Below are 18936 nucleotides of genomic sequence, written 5' to 3'. Positions count from 1 at the left end.
TCGTCTTCAACACACTGTCATCATCAACATTAAAATGGTAAAACACATAAACCTTAAAACACACTGCCATCATTAACATATTCAGATGTCATTTTAAAACACAATTACATCTGTAGGTACTGCCATCAAGACGTCTGTAGGTAACCCCAATTACATCTAGAGCCCACTCTAAGATGTCAAGCATTGATGCCCATTAACTAAAAATAAGAACCCGATTCAATGATAGATAAAAAAAATTGAAACAAGTATGAAAAACAACAACCGATAGGGAAACATCACCATCCTACCAACGATTCCGACTACCGTTTGAACGACAACCGTCAGCAATAAAAATCCTCCAAGTCCAAAATGTTGGCCCACTATGATGATGATGATGTTGACTTGTTCACGTGAATGGCTAGAAGAAGTTAGCCGCAAAAAAAAATAAAAATAAAAAAAAAACCTCACCATTTCAATGTTCACATCTACTCCCAAGGTCACGTGATGTTAATTTTATTTTGCAATCTAATAGTTCTCCAATATTGTGAGTGCTCCATTGATTTTAATTGCCCACAAAAATCCAAGTCTGCATTGTCATCGGTATGCATGAAAGAAGGCTACCCCCTAATTGATAATGATGATCATTACATGTTGTTGACTTTGTTTCTTTTGTCTCACCAATGGCTGCGTACAGGTCCCAAGTCCCATGTGCTCACATGTGCAATTGATGGGTTGAACGGCTTATACCTCGAAGGAAGAATATTTGCAGGAAAGGTTCTTCTTTGGTTGCGGTTAGGGAGAGAGAGAGAGAGAGAGAAAGAGGGGAAATCCCATAATTTTAGGGATTGGTTATTTCTTGACTGATTTAAAACAATTCCAATGACCAAAATACCCCCACTATATTAAAAGTCTCTAATTATATAACTCAGATATTACGAAAATGCCATCCATTTGATCTAAGCCATTAAAAACACCAATCGGAGGGCCCAGATCGCTTCCTAGACTTTCTAGGAAAAACACACTTTCCGCAGAACTCCTACTCCTAGTTTAAAACCTTTTTCTAAATTTTTGGTTTGATTAGACGTTGAGGATAAACCAGTATTAAAAGCTCTTGTGTCCTTGGACAACCTCGGTATCTTACCAACACTATACTACGCTCACGATGGGTGCACTTGCCCATATATGTGTTTGGTGTTAGTAAATATCATGTTTTATAAATTTAGTACACCACACACGCATCACCAGCGTTATCATCCCCGATTTGCTTCAGATTCAAGAATTCATTCTCTAGTTTCCAAAGTTCATGGGGAGGACAAAACTCGTCCTTCATTAGCTTTTTCAAGTTAGCCCAGGGTAGGGCATGGACTGCTTCATTCCCTCGTGTGTTGCGCTCAGAAGTCCACCAATCGAGGGCTCTCGATCGGAACCCACTCCTGTTACGTTGAGGGTTCGAATGTTATCAGGGAAACCACTTTGCAGAAACGTCATTTCGATGGCATCGAACCATTGAAGTAATGCAGTAGCGCCCTCTTCGCCAGTGAATTCTAGGGGTTTGCAAGTCATGAACTGCTTGAACAGGAATGTCGTCTTAGGTGGTTCCACCTTGGAATCGATGGAGCCGTTGGGGGCTTTAGTAACGGGTTGAATTCTGCTCACAATGTCAGGAATAACTTTGGCCATTTGCTCGACCATCTACTCAGCGATTAGTCCCACGAGGTCTTTCTTTGATATCGTGTCCTCATTGTTGCTGTTGGACCCTTTTTCAAACCAGATTGTGACTTCTTTGACTTCTTGGACGAGCTTGCGGAAGACATCTAGAGGTTCGAAAGAGAAGGAAAGGATGAGAGTTGATCATAATTAAAATAACGTTTTGCATGTGTAAACATTTAGCTATCACGTATGATTCACATAATTTGTAGGAATTTTACAAGTATTCACTAAGTATAAACACGTATGATTACTTAAAAGAGTATAAATTTAGTTTGTTCACGAGAATTATTAATGTGTTTTGATTGCAAAGGACGTGCGAATCGTGCATCGGTTTTGAAATGAACGAGGTAACAAGTATTAAAAATACATGGAAACTGAGATAACATAAAAGAGAGGCTCAATAAAATATTGGAGTGTTTTGGGTTTAGAAACTTCGACTATTCCAAAGTGAATCGAAAGTTCTTTCAAATTAGGGAAACGTGCTTTAGCCTATAGGTAAAATACTCTCGTCGAGAAGCGATTAACGGTATTTTAACCTTCCAGTTACTACACGTCCCTAATCGATTGAAAAATCAAAACTTTGGTGGGATTGAAAATTGAGGAATGGGACTAGTTGACAAGATGCGGGTATCACCCCTAACTTGACAAAATCGTACCCTAATTGTGGTTGGTACTCGTCGGGTCAAGAAAGTCGATTCCGACACTTTGACGAGGGTCCAGTTGAATTTGAGTTGGAAATTTACCATCAAGATGTGGATTTCACTCCTAACTTGATGGCGTAATTTTGTGTAAAAAAATAGAATAGCGGATTGAGAGTCATTCACCAAATTATGGGTTTGACGCCTATTTTGGTGGATTCGTCTCATTTATATAATACGAGTGTCTTCATGTCTTCAATGTGTATTATATAATTGTCTTAGGAAAGACATGTTGTAGGTATTAAGAAAAAGGAAAAGATAGAAGCAAGTAGGAAGAATTAACATTTTAAACATGAAGCAAGAATGGTCAAGTATGGTACCTACTGTAGACTAGGTCGAACATGGAAATTCTACCTAATTCCCTATAGTTATAGCTCTGATACCAATCTGTCACACCCCAACCGACGGCAGAAACATTGGAGTGAGACGAAAACGAGATTGCTCATTGCAACATAACACCGAATTTGACAATAATTTAAATAAACTGATTTCATTTCATTGATACAGTTTGTCAAGTTACATCGTACGAAACAAAATACAACAAAACAAATTACAATACAACATAGTCAAAATTTGATACAACAACAAAATCTAAAGATTTCTAAGTGTGTATCTAAAGCATCGTCGCCACGCCCATTTTAATATCATCGTCATCCTTCAAAATGTTAAAAAATACATGGTTCAATACTACGTATTGGCGAGTATACAAGTTTTGATACATAGCATACCTAATAAAGTTTAAACGAATCCACATGGCAAAGTAGCTATCAAGATTAACATTAAACTGGCATGTGAATAAACAAGTGAACCCATGGTTTAACGCAATTGATTAACAACTTAACATGACCTCACGTTCACGGGCGGTGTGTTACGCCTATAGCGGTATACGAGTTAAGGGTAGGCTCGTACGAAGTTAATAACAAGTTCAACACAAAACGAACAAACCCAGATTAAAGAATCAAGTATAACGTATGCATGCATGTATTGGATTGTTTGTGCATTTTGTATAAAAGTCTTAGTGTAACTGTGTAGGTTATTAGGTAAACATACTAACGGTTTTGCTAATTCTTCGTTAGAAATCCCGCGAGCATTTTGTAAGTTGACGTAGTACAGGAATGCCAAGGTTATTCTACCCGGCGAGCAAAGGGATGGTAGTAATAGTACAGGAACACCAAGGTCACCCTACAGGGTAAACGAAGGCTTGAGTTGGAGTCGGAGGTTTTAAGTTACAGAATTAAGGTAGTATAATATGAAAGTTTAATAGAACAGAAATTATATTCTGTCCATGCACTTGTCCCGACACTGAGTTTCTGTGGTTTAACAGGTCCTAGTTTGCCCGACAGAATCAGAGACAAGGAATGCGGATATCAGAATAATGGAGAACTGAAATACGAACTGTTCGGATGAGAGACTGTCTGGGACAAAAGGGTCATTCGTACGAAAGGGCCATTCGTACGAAAGGGGTTGTGTGAGTCTCGTTTGAACGTTTTAACTACCAAACGTTATGTTCGTGATTTCTCTTAAGTTTATTAGTTATTATATTAGTATATTAATAGTCCAGAAGGTTCATAAGATTCATAGAAATCATGCATGGAGGTTTAACCTCGTTATTATTCACAAAAGCACAAATCAGTTAACTTAGTTAACTGACCGGTTGGTCATGAATACTGAAGGAAAGACAAAATGTAAAATGGATAAACCAAACAACCGAACAATGTACAACCTAGGTGTGCCAACACGACATAGAAAGAATTAACTAAGTGTCGGAGGCTAGACGGGGTTCACTCGTTCTAGGTCTAGGAGATTGTTTGGGTGTTCATTTCACGAGTACAAGTGGGGTGGTGGATCTAGATTGGAAACTAAAGTTCCCACAGAACACACACTGACATTCCAGAATCATCTATATTGAGAATAGTGATCTGAACAGTCATTTAACACTTTGAAATCGTCAGAACTTAGTGAAACAGGTGCATTCATACTACTGGAGTTTCTTCTCGTACGAGAGAGTTGTCCTCTCGGACAAATGGGTCTGCCATTCGGACGAATGGGACTATTTCTAGGTAAAAATAGTTCGGTTTTGTTTGAACTGATTACCTACTTGGCTGGAGTATGGTTCTAACTTGAGTCCATAGCTATTAACTTAGCTTCTGAGCTCTGAGAACCTCAGATCCAGCTGAGGTTGAAGTCAGAAAGATTGTGTGAAAATGGTTTTGAAAGATTTACTTCACCTTCCACTTGGTCCTCAAACTGATTTGAGAGTTTCTATCAGTTGCTAGGACAGAACTAATAAACTAGTGAAGATTCGTGAAGAATCTTGTAAAAGTTTAAGAAAGTCAGAAGAAAATGGAAGAAGATAGATGAAATCAGATGTTTTCGAGCTCAATACTCACTTAGAAGTGACTGAAATAAGCTCCAAGTGATATGCTCGAAGTTGGCTTGAGAGAGAATTTCGGAAGTTTGAAGATTTGAAAGTGGAGGAATGGTCTGATATTTATAGACCGGAGTGCACATTTGGGACAAGTCGGGTTTAAGGACGGCTGGGCCCATTTGGGAGGACTGGGCCAATCTAGGACGACTGGGTCGTCCCTTTCGTGCGAATGGGCCAGACCCTTAAGCCCGATTTCCACTTTTTCTTGGTTTTGTTGGTTTTAAGCCTTTTTAAGCGCATAAATGCAATGTATAAGTGTTGTGTATAAATAAAGGAGTGTATAAATGTATTTTGCATGTATAATAAGTATGGATTGCATATAAATTGTATCAAGTATGTATGTATCACGGATGTTTAACAAGCCTTTAGGAATAATGAATAACACATGTATATAAAAGATATAATTTTCATCATGATTCAAGTCTCAGATTACAACGTTTGAATTGAAATGTGAATACAAAGGAATACAAGTTTCCGTAAATGGAAAGTACAAACAAACTTGCTAAATAAGGAAAGTTACAAAAAGCGAGGCGCTACAAAACCAATGAACTAAGAATTAATCTCTATTGCTTTTCGCGCAATAGCATATGTCTATGACATATTCCATTGGACTTAGCAACTTGTGTGCCTACAAAGCTTCTATATTGACATCAACGGTTGCAGGGTTACGAAACATGCTTAACTAGTAAGTACACTCCTTGTACTTATGTTTCTTTTTCCCAGTTTCTTTATCTCGAACTTAGTCATAAATAACGAAAAACTTTCTTCTAGTTTATTCTATGATTCTCCGGGTTACTCCTTGGTTGAGTGGCATCCATAAAGTTGGCTACTACGAGTGTTATTCTCTGAATTACTTCCTAGTTTGACTGTACTTTTGCGCTTCCATGTGTCCGGACTTTTTGGTTCTAGAAGTACCCTTGTTTCTATTATTAAAAGAGTGTTTGGTTTTCAGACATAGCATTTTCTGATATCTTATATAAGTTAATACATAGGTTACTTTTTTTAAGGTATCATAACATACACTCATCATTTTTTTACTGAATGACCTCGTTATACATAATAACATATGTTCTCATTTTAGTTATTATGGTGCAAGGATACCCTCATGTCATACACCGCAACATGTGCTCTTACTTTGGACATCATGGTTTAGCCACATCATACCTACAGCCACCATGTTTCAAATACATGACCATGTCATACTCAATAATATGATTTTAGTTTAGACATAATTTTAGTGCACATGCTCGTCATATACCACAATACATATTCTTAGTTTAATCGATACTTTGTAGATACTTGTACTTGTGTTACATATCTTAGGACATAACACACGTTTACATTGGTCTCATATCAGAGATTTAACTATCATTCTTCTTAGTGGAGCACAACCTAATTATCATGCCTTACAACAATATTCTTTGTAGCTTTTCTATTAAGTCCCACTATTACTAAATAGTCGTAATCCTATTCATCAAGTCTAAGAGTTCCATTATTCAAACTTAAGTATTCTTAGGAAAATTGAAGTTGTCAAATCCGAATGTAAAAGTCTTGGTCAGTATAGTACTTAGGGTGTTTTGTCGATCCTTTTCTATAATTTTAAGAAAATATAACTTCAACACTATATTCATTAACAATTAGTTACCATAACAAGTTCACATGATACACATAGTACAACACGTTGTCAAATATAATTCACATAAATAGAAATTAACTACCCCTCCCAAGTCTCAAGCCAGATCTAGTTCCTGTTGAACTATCATGTTATGAGCTTCTACATTTGTTAACCTCCAGTTTGTAGTCTCTAACTAAACTATTCTAACTCACTCGGCTCTAATTTTTCTGGTTTCTCCTTGTAAACCTATCGTTTTACAAAGTCTACGCATAGTTATAGGGCTTGTTGGGTTTATTTGCATTTTGCAGAAGGGTTTAGGTTTCAATGGCAATGAGAATCTCTCTACAAGATGATATGGATTGTCGGCTTAGGTGGTTCGTTGGAATCTTCTTCATCTTTGGATGTGGGAAAGCCATTAAGATGTGCCATTACTAAATTTTGTGACAAGTAAGGGAATGAGAGATATAGGGAATTGTTGTTGAAGACGGTGGGTACAGAGTGATAGCTAAATGAGGGTACGCATGTTGTAATCATCACTATTAGTATATCCTGATGACTCTACATCCTTGGTAGGTTGGTAATCGGGTTCGTTTATTACTTGTGTATCAAAGCCAATTGAAGTAAGCTTACCCACAAAGTCAGTTCTTATGCCTCCCCTTGCATCCTTATATGAAAACGACCTATATAAGTATATAACTTACCTGTTTAGGCATGCCTAATATCAAAGGTTGAAGCCTAGATATCCCTACCGAATACCTAATTCGCTAAAACCTTTGGCTCTGATACCAACTGTGACACCACACCCAGATAAGGATGCACTATACACAATTGATACCAACGCATAAGGAAACACATATTTTATTAATACAAGTAACTGTAAGGTACAAACGTTGTAAACCTAAAAGTACAAAATTGGGTAAACTATTCTTAGTTGTTCATACAAAATTTCTACTAGATAAACAAATCTTGGATCCTTTATTCTACTAGCCACACATATCCGAGATAAGCAGCACACACATAATTAACCCTCATTACCTGTGACATATGCTTACAAGACGACGTCAACTATTGCCGGTGAGTTCATGAATATACACGAGTTATAAATCACATTATTTAATCATGACTTGTACCTGCCCATGTCATCATAACGCAACATCACCACGTAACTTAGATAACCATATAGTTAATGCCCACTACACCACGGGTGTAGTACCGACAAATCCTGCCGTAGTGACATGTATACGGGACCACAAATATCATGTTTATGTCATGCTTAGGTTATATACATGCGTACAACAGTCATGTAACACCCCGATCGTGTAAAACAACAAACCGCGGTGGAAACATCGGGGAGTCACGTTACAGGAATTGTTTCACAACACATGGTATTTAAAGTTTTGTATTATTAAGTCAATTTTTTACATTGTCTTGGGATAAACAGAAACAAAATACAAATATATCGTCTTTCATGTTTCAAAGTCACTAAAGCCTGCGTCCATCCTACGTGAAATATGCAATCAAATCATCAAGCATTGGCTCCTGAAACATATGTGAAAAGAGAGTCAGCATAAAAAGCTGGTGATTACATAGGTTTTGTGAGTGTGTCAAATTCATGGCTTTGAATACATATTGCAATACCTTGTCCGACTATGAGAGTCGCTAATGAAAACCTTGTATCAAAAAGTGTTTGATATTACAATATAATTAACCAACTAGAACAAGTTGGTTTAAGTTTGTGAAAACCTTGTAGCAATGAATCTTAACTAAAACATTTCTTTTGTAAAACCGAGTAATAAATCGATTTAAAAGAAAACTTCGTATGGTTTATATCTTTAAGTGAGAATCGTTGCGTGACATCGTTTAGAAACATTTGTCCAAGTGATTCGGATAACGCTGCGATATGTAATATAATAAAAGCACTTATATATAGGAGGTACACTACAAAAAAATGAGTATTAGGGACTAAAAAATCAGTATCTGATACATCAAGATCAGTCCCTAATGGGTATTGGAGACTGATTTGCCAGTCCCCAGCTAGTCCTGGATACCTAGTACTAGATAGTGGCTTTAGTAACTAAAAATCAGTCCCCTATGTATGGCTCCAACAAGAACTATCATTCAGTCTCTGAAACATATAAAGTCAGTCCTAAATGTGTACCATGGTACAACATCACTTTAGTCTCTGATGCATTTTTTCAATGACTGAAAATTAGTTTATGATACTACGATATTTTAGTCTCCTACACATTTCTTTAGAGACTGAAAATTAGTTGTTTAAATCACTTTTATTTTGTCTTTAATACGTTTCATAAGGTTCATGATTCTGTGTGAATTCAGTACCTAATAAGATGTATCGAAAACTGAAAATTAGTCCCTAAACTCATCATTTTGGTTCTTGATATGCTTCCTTTAAAGACTAACTAATCTCAATTATCATGTCACTTTCGTCTCGGTTGTGGTTTTTAGAAACTAGAAATTAGTATCAGGTCGGATATGGTTTTTAGAGACTAGAAATGAGTATTAGGTACATTTACTTTTAGTACCCAACATGCTTTAATACAAAACAAATGAGTTTGAGTGAGAACCCAATCTATTAAAATATGTTGTTAAACATAATTTACACATATTATAATCCAAGAAACTTACAACAATGTATAAATTCTACAAATATTGAGAGCTAAAATTGCATAAATAGAGTTAAAGAGAAAACTTGAATTTTATCACATGTTGTGCATTTGGGCACGCTAGTCCCAGGTTTGACACAAGACTTGTTGCAAGGTCCACAACTCTCAAGACGAGTTACTTTGATATCTTATCCAACACCAAATATTGCTTGTTTTAAGTTTAAAACCAGATTGTAACCTTGATATTTGCCTTTGTGTAGCCCTCTACATGCGTTTCTTTCACCCTTGATGCCAAACCTGTTATATGATGATTAAAACAAAACAAACGAGTTGTTAAAATCCTATCTAACACATTGAAAGGCAAACTAATGTTAGACTCGTGGGGTAACTCATAACCTGAGCATCTAACTTAAGAATCGTAGAATGCAATATTATAAGTAATATACCTTGATGACAAGGAAACAAGTGATGATATATTCATGCAAATTGGATATGCATCTTCATCCATAGTTTATAGCACCCATGCATAAAAAAATAAAATATTAAACAATGCACATTATATATGTATATGATAAAACCCATTTGTTCGTAGCTAATATAAGTACATCCAAGTTACTCCCCTTCAAGGCCACCATACAAGTAATATATCATGACTCAATAGCTCAACTTTTATACAAGATTTCCCAATAAACATCGACAAGGTGTGTAATATCCAGAAATTTTAACAATAGTTTAATTTGATCAAACATTTGTATTTTTTTTCTTTAACGAATTATGTTACTATATAAAAAAACATTAAATATGATAATGTTTCTTAAAGCAAAACTACAATCTACAGCACACATCTCGTTCATTTTGTTAAGGCCTTATCCTTATTTGCTTAAAATCAAGTTTTTTATAAAAGCCAAACAAATCCACGGAAGTATGGGGCGATGATTGTTCTGGTTACCAACCTTCAGCCCTTCTATAAACCCTCAACTCTTCACAAGTTGAATCCCTTTATGATCTATTCCGCTTGCTGAATCAGCTGCTGCAACCACCGTAGTTGCCACCGCCGCAACCTTTGTTGGCGTCACCAACCACAACCGCCGCCATATTCATCCTCGCGCACTAGCCGCTGCTGATCCGAGATCGTTAACCGTCGCACTCCATCGTCCGTCTAGCTCCGTCGCTGCGCTACTTCGTTGTGATCGTCACCACATCATTCAGGCCGCATCCATTGTTGTTGCTTGACTCGTTTCGTGTGATCATCCGAAATTCTAGTTTTGTGTTTCTCCGGTTAACTCCGTTTGGCGATTAAGGAAACCAGTCGACCCCTTATCCGATTCCAATTTTTGGCGTTTAAATTCTGGTTGTTGTTTTGGGTTCCGGCGACAAGAGCTTAAAATATTAGAAGTGATATGTAACTGATCACTAATTTACTAATCGATATTTGACTTAATAATGTGAGCCAATGCAATGTAAAAACAAAGAAAAAAATTATCCGGCCAACATCTCCGGTGGTCTGCGAAACAGTGAAGGAAAAAGAAAAGAGTTTGGTAAGCTGGCATGCAATCATCTTGGAAAGTTTTTAGTTGGATGAAGTTGGTCTCACGTTGAATTATGTGAGAAGCTTTTCTAGGCATCTTAAATTCTTATTTATTTTTTTTGCTAATAAATAATTGTATGGTTTTTATTCTTTTAAGGATTCTTTTTAAAATATAGAAAAGTATGTTTTATTTACTTTTTTTAGATCATAACCAAGGTTTGGATATTTGGAGTTATATTACCATACTAATATTATTTATTTTGGTTGAAAACTTTATGGCATTACTATATTGGTTTTCCAAGCGTGAAAGTCGAAGTTATCTTTCCGACAGGATGAGATAATACTGAATAATAGCCTATTAGTGTAATGGCAATCTAAATTGTCTATGTCGCGGGAATTCACAAAACCAACGAATCAGATAAACAAATCAATGTTTCGAGAATTAATGTTTGTTATATAATAATGAAAATATAGGTTCACGTACTATTTGAGGACGACTTGATTGTTTTTGCTTTGTTTGCTAATAAGGTACGGATTCCTTTTCTTGACATCATAGTATTTTTATTCAAGTCCGTTACTTTGTAGTACGGATGTTTTCGCTAGTTGTTTCTGTTTCGTAATTAGTATATATTGTAGCATGCAATAGACCTTACATTTTGTGCTCATTATTGCATGTTCCCTCTTAGACTTATGTCAAAATACATTTTATTTCTGATACGGCTTTGTACTCTGTCACCCGAGCGCTTCTGACTTGTCGTTGGGGCATCAACGACATGGCACTCATCGTGACGGTGCGTAACTAAAGTTCACGGCGTTTCTAGTTGTGCTTGTGTAGCACATGGCCCCTAGAGGCGAATAGATCGATCTTAGCTCTGACTCCTGACTCCTGACTCCTGTTGAGATGGAATAATGTGTGTACGCCTACACGCACCGTCTCGGTACATGGACTATAGTTGTGTACCCCTCTGTTTAGGCTCGTGGGTGCTTCTATATTACGTGACTTGTTTTACTATTATATGATGTCACGTATGTCTTGTCTCTGTTATGATATGTGTGATATGATTATATGCGTCTGTTTATGTTCAATATATGTTATCTGTTCAGTATAAGTTTTGGGATTCAAGTTATATAAGTATATGTTTCTGTGCCAAAATCTAGACTTGTTTAACGTCAGTATTGTTCATGTTTCTTTCCGCATGTCCGCTTTACTCTTACCGTTGATTTCTCCGTTACTGGGCAACTTTTTGGCTCAGCCGTATTTTCTTTCTGGTGTTTGTCTTATGTGTTTACAGGTAATTTGGGAAACATGGGGAATAAGTGAAGAGTGTCGTGAAGATAAAGACTTATTTTTATTTCGGTAATGTAATGAAAATGTAATTAGGATCTTTTGTTTTCAACGTTATGGATTGGTTTTAGTTTTGATATCTGTATGAGTGACACGTCAGCCTGTTCCAGGTTGGGGTGTTACAAGGTGCACAAACCAAACACCAAAGAAAACCAATAGGTGGTTAAATGACTTCAAACCCAACTGCTTATCAAATATTTGTTTGTTTGTTTGTTCCAAACAGACATACGTAGTTAAGTACATAAGGCAAACATCAAAAGAACTTAAGCAGGACATGAGGGCAAGTACTGCTACTCTTTGAAACCATATATTTACATTTAGGTAATATGATTCACATGATGACTACTTATTAATGCGTTAATTTGGGTTTTATTTTGAATCAAGCAGGTCAAGCCAATCCAACCCAATCATTTTGACCTTTTCTAAGAAAAGAACCATTTCAATGCTTATCCATCCTACCAACCCAACCATCTTCCAAGTTGCCTACTATACCGAATAACTTTAACCACGCACCTCTGGGTTCCTTGGGAATGCGTAGGTCAAGATTGCATTAAGTATTTCCAATAAGATAATGAGGAAGTCAGATATACATTTGCAGTTCTGCTGACAAGAACAGAGTACCATAATTTAGTAGAATATAAAATAAAAAGTGAAATAAAAGATGGACATATTCAATTTAATTAGACAAGTGTCGTTCAATCTAAAAAGATTAAACAAGTCCTCATCTCTTTTGGGTAGATTTGGGTTGTAATGAGTTGAAATGAGAGCTAGAAATGCCCCCATTCACCCTAAGTAGTAACAAGCATGATGGCAGTTGAGATAAACACTTAAAAAATTGATCTGTATATGTAAAATTATACTTAAAAATAACAACAAAATAATTTATATCTTATAGCCATGGCAAATAATATGAACTTACCAGCTTTTGTATCTTAGCATTAAAACAAGAAATGTAAGAAAGATAATCATCAATTAAATTCTGGCCAAAGAGTGAAAAGCAAATAAGTTAATGACCAATAAGAGACAAATTTAATGCATACTTAAGGACAAAAGAGTTGAACTAACCTCCATGGTAGTTTTTGATGAAGAAAGACTACACTACCAACCAATGAAAAAATATGTACATGAAGTTTACTTAGTGCTGCAAACGAGTCGAGCCTAGAGCTCGACTAGGTTCATTTAACTTATGAAAGGTCGAGCTCGGAACATTGGTGATTTTTCAAGCTCAAGCTCGAATCAAGTTTAGACTTGGATCGTGTATTAATTATAATTATTATTTTATATATATTTTGTTATTTTTTCATAATTTTATAGATAGTAATTATTATTATTTGAATATATATTTAACATATTAATTAAACATTACAGAAATAGCGGGCTCATTGCTCGCAAGCCGGCTCGGTAAGCGAAGCTCGGGTTCGGGCTCGTTTACTGAACGTGCTTGTTTTGAGGCTTGGGCTCAAGCTCGACTTGTTTCAAGCCGAGCTCTAGTAAATTACTCAAAGTAAATGGTTATATATATTCAACCGCAGAAACACTGCAAATGTAAGCATATAAAATTTTGTTAAATACTCAACAACAAATAAGATTGTTAATAACACTTTCTATGATAGTAACTTCTCTAAATAATCCACAATGATTTTAAAAAATTTGACACTTCTTAACTCTCACAGCGTTGCATAAGAAGAAAAAAATACTCTATTTGCTATCTAATGATTCCTTTAGATAATTTACTTTGGGGGAAAATATAACTCATAGAATCACACCAAGATAATCAAGAAGTGTATTCCGAACTCAAAATAAGAACTCATTGTGAGCAGCTTTTCCTGATGTATTTCAAAAGTGATAAGGGTAAATCAGTTATAATTTATAAGAAGCAACATGTAATTACTACTCATAATAAACTTTAGCCTTTAAAAGAAAATTGTTCAAATTGATTAAAATGGGTATATATATCAATAGCAGGAGTGTTAAAAACTACCAAAACTAGCAAAGAAAATATAAAGGATTGACTGTAAAGTGTAATTCTAATTCAATTGTAAAAGGGTATCATAGTTTTATTAAGTCTTCACAGTCTACAAATCAAAAGTATTAGTGAAAAACAAGATATCAGAGATTCAGTTATCTCATAAGAAGTAAAATGTCAGTTGTATGAAGCATTTAATCGAGCAGTTGGTGTGCAACTTCAAACCCTTCACTTATAAACAACATCACATAAAACATCAATCCTCAAACATACGAAATAAATAGAAAACAGATGGTGTGTAAACCAAATATAACAAACAGAAAATTGTAATTAGGACGAGAAACAAATGGAATAAACAGTATCGTATACACACTTACAAAGAGGTCTATTGGAACATGGTTGATTGTTATAGTAAAAGCAACTCAGTAACGACTACAAACAGTCGATTGGTGGTCGCTTGCGGCTAAGCACAGTTGAACGATTGGGATTTTGGGTAGAAACCTTATGGGTGAATATGATCAGGTTTTGAAGAAGAGACGGATCAGGAATTTTGGGATCACGTGGAAATATGAATTGGTGTTTGGAAAGCAGCAGGAGTTTAGGTAAGGAGGGAGAAATTGAAAAACTTGGGAGGGATATTAAATTTTTCGTGAAAATTATTTGAGATCTTAAATGGAGAAACTAAGAGTATAAATCTACATCATTTTTTTAATACATTAAATTATGCTAATAATCTGCATCGTTTTTTTAATACATCAAATTATGCTAATAAAATATTTGTATAATATACTAGGTTATCACCCGCGAACTTCGCGGGTAGGAAAATTTACTTTATATTAATCAAACTATGTCAGAAAGTTGTTTTATAATTGTTTTGAATTGAAAGTTGTAGTCATTAGGGTTGCGAACAAACTTGTTTTTTTATTGTTTTGAATTGAAAGTTGTAGTCGTTAGGGTTGCGAGTAAGGTTAGAAAGTTTGGGCAAGAACCGGAGGCAGAAATTTGCCTCACTGAATGACCCACGACAAAAAAAAAAAACTTTTATTTATTATAACATATTATTAGACCTTTATTAATATTTTGTCCGTTCTTTATTATAACACTTAACATGTATAAAAAAAATAAAAAAAAACTATAATGAATTCTCCAAGCCTTTAACACCACCATTGTCACCAACCTTTGAAACACACAAACACAATATCTTTTGATATGCACAATCACATTGGTTGAGTACCACACATATAGGCCAAACAGGTTGAAAGTTGACTGTAGTGCAATCCAAATTTCAAATGCATAGTTTTCAAATGTATTTATTATTGTTATAATATTATTTACGTAACTATATTTGACCTATTAATTATTATTAACAAAACATACTAAAAGTGGTTTTTGAAACTTTAAAAGTTAAACATATGAGGTAAAATCTTACTTCATAATAATAGATTGTCAATTTGTAAACAAAATTATTAACTCAAAATTATAAAATAAATCTATCTATGGAGTATGCATTGGTAAACATACACGACATTCTCAAAACTACAGAGACAAATTTCAATAGTTTGTTTGATTTGCAAAATATTTTATAAATTGATATTAACAAACGGGAAAAAATAAAGATAAAATATAAATTATTAATGTTTAGTTTATTAACAAATTCGAAACCTTAAATTTTTAACTACTTTGATTTTAAAAATATAAGAAAGTACTCACGGTTACGTTATTGATGGTTTTAAATTCAATTTGTTTGTTTTTAAAAATAAATTAATTTGGAAATTCAAATTGTTTGTGTAAAAAAATATTCATGTATTGATCAAATAAAACGTTGTATCCAAATGACTTGTTTTTGTATAATAAAACATAAATGATATTAGTTTGTATTGATACAAAAATTTCCATGATCACAACATCAAACGGAATTTGATCCATTATACGAAACACCTAGTAAAATGGAAACGTATAATAAAACATAAATGATATTAGTTTGTATTGATACATGAAAAAGAGATTGTGTATTACTTAAAAATTTTGCAAAGTACCTGGTTGAAGAAACCAAAGAATAGATTGAAAGTTGATTTGTAATGGAGATGTATGTTGTAATTTATATAAAATGATATTATAAATAGAATGGTCTAAAACAGGTAAATAAATACATAAGTAACTATCATAATTCGAACAAAATATCGAATCAGAAATACTCACATCAGAAACAACTATGGAGGACAGACTCGGTTCAGAAATAAAAAATATTTGTTTTTCGTGTAGGATCAACCTATAAAACAAAAGAGTATAAAAATTATTAATATAGAATGAATTAATACATTGAATTATATAATACTTAAATAATCAGATATACATGGGAGTTATTCTTCGGTATCAAAAATTTGTCCAGGTCCATCTCAAAGTTGCTTTTGTCCTGAAAAAAGGTAAACATATAAATAAAAAAAATGCAAAGTAATCAACTTAAATTCATAAAAATATAATTAAGTAACTGAACCAAAACCTTTAAACTTAGATTTTCATCAACAACAACATTTGTTTTCCCCTTCGGATCATCGTAAGAAACATAAAACATTAACGGTTTAAAATGAAAAAATAAAGGTAAAACAATTCAGTTAATTACAAACTCCTATAAATGAACACAAACTTTTAAACTTTGATTTTTATCACAAACAACACTTGCTTTGCATATCGGATCGGTTTTTTCATCTCAATCATCTTTGAACTACATATAAGGGAAAAGTGTTTAACAATATAATAAGAATAATAATTAAATTTAATAAAATACGAAAAAAAACAATGACAAAAAATTACCTTCTTTTTAAGGTCTTCCATTTCAAGTAGAGATGAGAAAAAGTTATCAAACTTCGAATCATCAATATCCTCCACAATTAACAATAAACAAATGAATAAATACAAAAAAAAATATTTATGATAAGTTTTAATAAATTAGATTAAAATATAGGGGTTTACATTGAACACAGACTCAAAACTTGCCAACTGATGTTCTCTTCACATTCCACAACAACACTTTCCTGAAAGTCAGTTTCGGCAGTACTACACTTCTCCTTATGTTCGGACTACAAAAAAAGATAAAAAATAACAATGTGTGAAATTCAAGATCTACTTGTAAGCTCGCGTTAATAACTAAATAATAGTATAGATGTATAATTCTAACGCAATAACCAAATCATCACCATCATCACCATAGATGGAGTCATCCAAAACAACTAACTCAACCTTGTTGTTCTGAATTTGAGTACTGGTTTGATGAATAAAGACTGAAAGCTCGAAAATTTTATTTCCAACCATTGAAAAAGACAAAGATAGATCGGCTGTCTAAGGCAAGATCGTTTACCATCTTAGAACATCCATGAGTAAAAACACAGCTGTCAGTTAATCCGTCCATCTTAACGTTCCAAAATCTATCTCCTAAATAAAGAGTTGATTGACCACCTTTGAAATTTTTCCCATAAAATTGCCTCAAAAAATCATCAGCCATGACCTGCATAGGCAGTGATAATTAAAAATTAATTTAAAAACCAATATACAGAAAGAAAACATTATTCATCATACTGATTGTATAATATACTACTTACAATAACGTCTTTGTCAGGTGTGATTTTGGATATAAAGCAGTATTGATGAACAAATGATTTAAACACCATTAGAAAGAATGATGATTGTCCAAGTGACTGAAACATAAGATAGTTATTTTTTCTTATACAACTATCCCGAACAACTTTGGTGAAGCCATCAGCAAGAACATGGCCAACATCAGTTTTTTTCGGTCTTACAAACCATAACTTGTTGCCATCAACAATCTTAACTGAATCTTTGTAAGGTGGTTGGTCTCCCCAAATCATTGAAGCAAAGTCATTAGGTATTTGCTATGAGTTTAAAAAAAATAAAAAAAAGACAAACATCAGTTTACTAAAAATATGATTAGTATTTAGAATACCAATAACCGTACCAAAACTATCTGGTCATCTTCCTGAATAAGCTTTAAAAATGAAGGACTGTTGTTCATTGGATCCATATCTGAAAATTAAATATGAAGGTTTTTTACAAATTAAACGGTAAAGTATTTATAGAAACACAATCAATATTTCTCAATAAGCTTTAAAACTTATCTCAATAGTTTTGTTATTACTGATTCACCCACTATTGTTGGTAGGGTAGCCAATGCAGATGCAACTTGTATTCTTATCTTGAAAATATAATAATTACTGAGCGAAGTAAAAGAATACAAAAAACTGAAGGAGCCCTATGCAGAGAAAAGTAAACACAAAATTCAAACACCTATTAGTTCATCAAAGCACTTATTCTGCAATCCAAATAAAAAAACTCGGTAAAATAAGTTTAAAATATACCTTCACATTATGTTTTATATCCAAGTCAAAACACAAAATAATACATTGAAAGAAATTATAAAGCAAGAGAATTCAAGTAATAGAAATATTGAATTTTGATGTTAATTACCTTAGCGCTATCCCCTGTAAGCGGAAGAGAATAATCAATTAACAAAGAAACCTTCTTATATCACTCCATCAATTCTGTCACATGAAAGATGAATTAAGTTAATTGAAAAAGGAATGGCTAAATGGATGAAACACATTAATGGTTTACTTCCAAATTTAAATTTAAAAAAATGATTGACTTCCAAATTTAAAATCAAACACATTAATGGCATACTTCAAAATTTAAATTTAAGATAATGATTGACTTCGAAATTAAAAATTTAAAATCACACACAATAATGGTTTACTTCAAAATATAAATTTAAAATAATAATTGACTATCATTATACCGGATCAAAAAACACCAAAAAACGATAAAATTAAACTTATCTCTTGTGTTCGAAAAAGATTCAGACTCATGCAGTTGCATAAGTCATCATCAATAAGTTCAAGACATTGACCATATGGAACTTTTCCTTCCCACAATAAGCTTGCAAAATCATACGGTATTTCCTACGAATCGAAACAAAAAACATATAAGCTTAAAATTTAATTTTAATAATGTAAAACTTGTATGTAACAACCA

At 33.8% G+C, this 18936-nt stretch overlaps 2 long non-coding RNA genes across 2 annotated transcripts; both read right to left on the bottom strand.

Moving 5' to 3' along the window:
- Positions 1 to 9002: 9002 nt before the first annotated feature.
- LOC118481865 lies at positions 9003 to 10685 on the bottom strand. The gene is made up of 2 exons (XR_004866159.1): positions 9501 to 10685; positions 9003 to 9351 (listed from the first exon to the last, which is right to left on the bottom strand). It is a non-coding gene; the product is annotated as an uncharacterized LOC118481865 (long non-coding RNA).
- Positions 10686 to 11912: 1227 nt separating this feature from the next.
- On the bottom strand, positions 11913 to 14525 carry LOC110877403. The gene is made up of 2 exons (XR_002557010.2): positions 14271 to 14525; positions 11913 to 12527 (listed from the first exon to the last, which is right to left on the bottom strand). It is a non-coding gene; the product is annotated as an uncharacterized LOC110877403 (long non-coding RNA).
- Positions 14526 to 18936: the final 4411 nt, after the last annotated feature.

Source organism: Helianthus annuus, chromosome 9 (genome assembly GCF_002127325.2).
Source record: "Helianthus annuus cultivar XRQ/B chromosome 9, HanXRQr2.0-SUNRISE, whole genome shotgun sequence".
Classification (NCBI taxonomy): Eukaryota; Viridiplantae; Streptophyta; class Magnoliopsida; order Asterales; family Asteraceae; genus Helianthus; species Helianthus annuus.
This window is presented reverse-complemented; position numbering and strand designations above follow the sequence as displayed.